Genomic DNA, 6,000 nt, shown 5'->3' on the forward strand with positions numbered 1-6,000 from the left:
GCACCCTGGAGGCTTGTGTCAACAATTAGAGCTGGGCACGTTTTCACCAAAATACAGTACTGTAGTAAAAAAAATGTGTCTGGGCTGTTCTATTTGTGCTGGGGGCTCACACAATTGTATGCTGCTCCATAAAAAAAGGTATTTCAACGTCAACAAGTTATGTAGCCTACATTTCTGTTCACTGCTTCTCACAAAGGTTGTTGCAGAGCTGGAAAAGAGGCATAAAAGGCACCTCTGGGTGGCTTATAATCAATCCGTATGTGTAAATTAAGATGGATGTATTGGTGTTTATTGTACTTACGGTCCCTTCTACAGCCCTGGATACCTACACATATCCATCTAGCATCTAGGCAGCTATTGCCAGGCCCACGCTCTATGGAGCAGTTGCAGCAACAAGGGACCACTCTGCCTCCACCAGTCCAAAATCAGAAAGTATATCAAATTGCATTGCTACACTGAGAGCCAGTGTGGTGTAGTGGTTAAGAGTGGTAGACTTGTAATCTGGGGAACCGGGTTCGCGTCTCCACTCCTCCACATGCAGCTGCTGGGTGGCCTTGGGCTAGTCACACTTCTTTGAAGTCTCTCAGCCCCACTCACCTCACAGAGTGTTTGTTGTGGGGGAGGAAGGGAAAGGAGAATGTTAGCCACTTTGAGACTCCTTCGGGTAGTGATAAAGCGGGATATCAAATCCAAACTACTCCTCCTCCTCCTCCTCCTCCTCCTCCTCTTCTTCTTCTTCTTCTTCTTCTTCTTCTTCTTCTTCTTCTTCTTCTTCTATATGCCTACCATAGTTTGGTCTGAGATTGAAATGAACCCAAAGATGTACATATGCATTCCCATCACTATCTACCAAAGATCTCACACAAAGAGGCAGTCCTATGCTAGAAATAAACGCTGCTTCATCTGCTAAAACTGAGAGTCTCCCTCAAAATTTGGCCACACAAATTAACTCATTCTGTGTGTTCTTGCATATGTGTACTTAGTATTTCCTGCCTGTTTTCAAATGTTTTTTGAATATTCTATCCTGTTCCTCAACAAGAACTCAAAAGGTCTGTCCTTCATATCTGAAGAAGTGTGCATGCACACGAAAGCTCATACCAATAACAAACTTAGTTGGTCTCTAAGGTGCTACTGGAAGGATTTTTTTTATTTTGTTTGACTACGGCAGACCAACACGGCTACCTACCTGTAACAAGGTCTATCCTGTTACCTGTGGTACTGGTTTTCCAAGAAAGAGCAAGGTCAAGACATCCACAATACACAACGGTTGATATTATTTAGAGTACAGCTTCTGTTTATTTTCCACGATGGCTCTTGCATTTGATTTATTAAGCCAAATGACACCTTTTCCCTGTTTGTGATAGAAAGGAAAATAGAAGCATCTTCAAGTGAAACCTTATGCTATCTACTTTGTGAGTGCTCTTTGTACTTGGTACAGACTTTGGTATTAAATGTGGCCTATACCCCTTGTGGGGAAATAAAATGCAATAACAGCATACAGGTGCTTTCAAAACAACAGAGGAGGCTAACCAAGGGGAACATTCAGAAAGCCATGCATGGCAAAATGCTCTTGGACCTCTACTATCATGTCTGAAGTCATAGCTTCCTGAAGGGGTCCAGCACTGTGTGTGCAGCTCAGTTTTTAACAATTCTAATAGAGGATTTGCTTTCAATATGTATTTCCCTCCATCCAGCTTTTCCTGCAGTTCAGGTTGCACTGTACTGGCCGCTGCCTGAGTATTTTCAGTTGGGATGTTCTCTGTCCCTGGATATTTTCTGTCTCTTTGAGACAGACGCATTAGGTGCTACTTGCACAACATCTAATGAAATAGCATCTGGGGCTCACAAGCTGCCTTCTGCTATTTCAAGTAGTTAAGGATTGTTGTTGTTTAGTCGTGTCCGACTCTTTGTGACCCCATGGACCAGAGCACGCCAGGCACTCCTGTCTTCCACTGCCTCCCGCAGATTGGTCAGACTCATGTTGGTAGCTTCGAGAACACTGTCCAACCATCTCATCCTCTGTTGTCCCCTTCTCCTTGTGCCCTCAGTCTTTCCCAACATCAGAGTCTTTTCCAGGGAGTCTTCTCTTCTCATGAGGTGGCCAAAGTATTGGAGCCTCCGCTTCAGGATCTGTCCTTCCAGTGAGCACTCGGGGCTGATTTCCTTCAGAATGGATAGGTTTGATCTTCTTGCAGTCCATGGGACTCTCAAGAGTCTCCTCCAGCACCATAATTCAAAAGCATCAATTCTTTTCAATTGATAGTTGAGGATAGCCTTGGCTAAATGAATAAAAACAGTTCTGCCTCTTTGCTTTCTCTCTCGCAACCTAATATAGAAAACCCTTGTGCTTCTCTTTCGACCTTCAACCAACCAAAACAGTAGCACTGAGTTTCTGTTACCTGAGTAAAATATTTTTGTTACCCATTTCCTAAGAACCGTGTTGGCACTTTTGGTGTCTATTCTACTAGACTACTTTTGGTTTCTCTTTTTGTCCACCGCCCCCGCCTGCTGCTCTGATTATAGGGTTGCGTCCAGCAGCACCCCCAAACTCGTTTAGATCACAAAAAGGCATCGCAACTCCTTTGTTCATATCATCTTTGTATTTCTATGGTCTCCAAATCTTGTAACATTTGCAGCAGCAGCGTTAGATAAGAACAAGCAGCGTTCATCTGAGCTGCTTGCTGGCCCAGCAAGGCTCTCCTCCAGAGAAGCGCAAAGAGTCCAAGTTTGGCACCTGCTCTCAATAGGAATGATCTCAGTTATCACCCTAAACCTCTTGTTCTCTAGCTGAAGGTTTGTGTACATTAAAATACTGTATGCTTAGGAGTCCAGGGAAAGAGCATCCTCTCCCCCACCCCCCGCAGACACCCATGCCTAGAAGAGTGCATTTGGCCACCAGATTTGGCATTCCTAATCTCTGAAATAGAACATGAAAATGCAACAAAACATCAGTGTAATAAATACAATTAAAGCCCGCTGGTATAACCAACATATAAACAAACTCAGTACAGCAGTGGAAGAAATGAATCACACAACCTCATGGTTGCAGAAAGCCAACCAAATACTTCCCTAAAGATCTTACGGAGACCCAAAAACCGATGAAAACAGGTGTGTTTCCAACTGGTGTGAGAGTGGGCTACTGCAGGACCCTTTCCTGTGGTTGCCCTAGCAACTGGCCTTCAAGGAGGCACTGATAGTTGGGCTTGGCAGCCATTTTGATAGAGTTAAGTGTTGTTTCCAAGGTGAAGAAAATATTGATTGAGGCCCATAGGATTTATCCAATAGTAAACATTAAGAGACAAAAGCTTAATGTTTATGAGGAAGGATGGAATGTAGCCATTTTCAAAAAGCTGGGTGTGGTGTTTGTTTCAGGACTCCCACAACTTTCAAAGAGAGTCCCATGACTTGAATCTCAGGAAATATTTCAGAAACAAACCTGACGGTGGCATGCAAATAACAAGTGAGACGCAATGCCAAGGTTTATAAATGAGCTGTCAGCCACATCTCAATGACCTGGCTTTGTTTGTGTACTCATGCCACAACTCCCTAGCTTAGTTCCACAAAGAGAGGTTTTATGAGAGTGCATCAAAGGCACTGATCAGCATCAGGGGAGTATGTCAGAACAGCTTATGTGTCTGCATTGGTGTAATTCTCTATGGCATATGAGAGAACCAGTTTAAATGCAGTGGCTGTTAATCTTTAAGCTTCATTCATACCAATGGTGGTAAATCCACATGATGCCTTGGAATTCTTTATGAAATAAGTTAAGGTCTCAATATTCTGGAAAAGCCACCGGGCAGGATTCACCCAGCAAGCCCTGTCAGTGGAATCCCTGCGCAAGGACTTCTGCTTGCCCGGTGGGACTTTTCTCCATCTTTCTCCTCCCTCCCCCCCGGACCCTGCACCCACGTACCCCAAAATTGTTTCAGAGGGGTGTGAACGACTCCAGGACTGTACAGGGATAGGGCAGCAGGCCTGGCAAACTGGGATGCATGTGCAGATGGAACAAGCGGAAGCATGCATCCTTGAATTCCACCCGCTGGATTTCATTGAAAGAGACCCACATCTTTTTAAATGTGCTGCAGATGACTACCATTCGCCCACATGCTAATATGTAGATAGCTATTTGTGGGGGACACAGAAGCCATCCTCTTTCCCAGGAGGGAATGCTTCTGAAGATGGTGCCTCCTGTCTTACATATGGAAGAACAAAATGCAGTTTTTCTTCACAGCTGTTGCCATTCATATACAGTGGTACCTCGACTTTTTAATCCGTTCCGAATGCACATTCATAGGTCGAAAAATTCGTAAGTCGAAAAAAGCGATTTCCCCATAGGAATGCATTGGAAACGAAAAATTCGGAAAAATTCTTACGGCGAGTAAACCGCATCTAAAATTCATAAGTCGAGTAAACCCCATCTAAAACTGCCAACGGATGTCCTTCGGATGTCGAAAAAATTGTAGGCGTGCGGGCACTTTCTTCATTCGTAAGTCGAAAAATTCGTATGCCGAGTAATTCGTAAGTCGAGGTACCACTGTATACATTTCTGCAGACGGAATCAACGGATCAATCAATTACCGGTAATGTGTTGATATACGCACTACTAACCAACATTTCTTCAGTTGGGTGTCAACCCCATTCATCCCCTTTGCGCACACAGAATACAAGTCTGTGTCGGTTCCTAAGAGATTGGGAGAGATTGCTCCTGGATAATGTACTGGCATTCTTTGTTTTGTTCTCATATTTTTATTTAATTCTTGACATTTTAGAAACTGGTAGGTCCAAACAAGCACATATTGGGCTATATACTGCTAAAGAAGCATCCTAAATCTGACATGCTGGGCAGGGACACCTGGCTCTGCTATCTGCCAAGGTAACCAATATCTGGTCATTTATGTTCAGGGCAGTTGTACTTGGAAATGTTTTGGCTTTCCTGCCTTGCTGGCAGGACAGTTGATAGGTGCAGGCCCATCTCCTATAATACTACACAAGTACCCATTCTGTGGGGAGCATACCTCTCTGGTAGAACACACACTCTGCATACAAAAGAACTACATTCAGTCTCTGGCCTCTCCCAGGGTTGGAAGATGTTTTTCCGAAATTCAGAAGTCACAGTAGGCAATACCAGGCTTGATGAACAAATAATCTGGTATGTGGCAGCTTCCTATATCCCCTTGCATAGCTGTTCTGCAACAGGAGCAAAATGCAAAACTGTGTAGATGGGTCATGTTGATGGGAAGCAGCTGCTTTCCTTAGTGCCCTCCTCACTCTGTATCAGAGATGCAAACACAAATCCGAGATGTAGGGAGCTGCTGCACTGTTTCAACATCCCATACCCTTTTAAAATGTGGCTCTTTTTGCGGGGAGGGTATTATTGGGTTGTTGTTTTTATTTTAATTTTATATACTGTGATCTTTTTATGTGAACCACCCTGAGACCTTTGGGTATAGGGTAGTATATTAATTCAAATAATAATAATAATAATAATAATAATAATAATAATAATAATACACACACACTGCAGTAACAACATTAGTAAGAGCCTGTCAAAGGCCCATCAAGGCCAACCAGGTGTCTTTGGGAAGATCAAAATCAGGACGCAGGTACAACAATAGTCTCCTCACTTGTGCTCTCAAGCAACTGGCATGCTACAGTGATGCCAAAAGGGCAGTGCTGCCTACAATGCTCCCCTTTTGGTCCACAGTGTTTGTTTGTATTCACTGAATTTATATCCCGCCCTTCCTCCCGAAGGAGCCCAGGACAGAAACTGCAGATCTCACTAATGCCAGGAACTGCTGCAGATCTAAACAGTGTCTGCCCATCTTCCTGTTTGGAAGGTAGAACTCTCAGAGAGGAAAAAGTACCTGCATTTCCCAGGCGTGCATCCCATGTCTCCAGCTGCATTCATTGGGCAAAACTGAGAGCACATTAAGGAGCCTTGAGGGGGTTACCCAAAGTAATATTTTAGTATTATTGTTGGTAGGTGTTTTTTTTAGTAAA

This window comes from Lacerta agilis, chromosome 2, assembly GCF_009819535.1.
Source record: "Lacerta agilis isolate rLacAgi1 chromosome 2, rLacAgi1.pri, whole genome shotgun sequence".
Classification (NCBI taxonomy): domain Eukaryota; kingdom Metazoa; phylum Chordata; class Lepidosauria; order Squamata; family Lacertidae; genus Lacerta; species Lacerta agilis.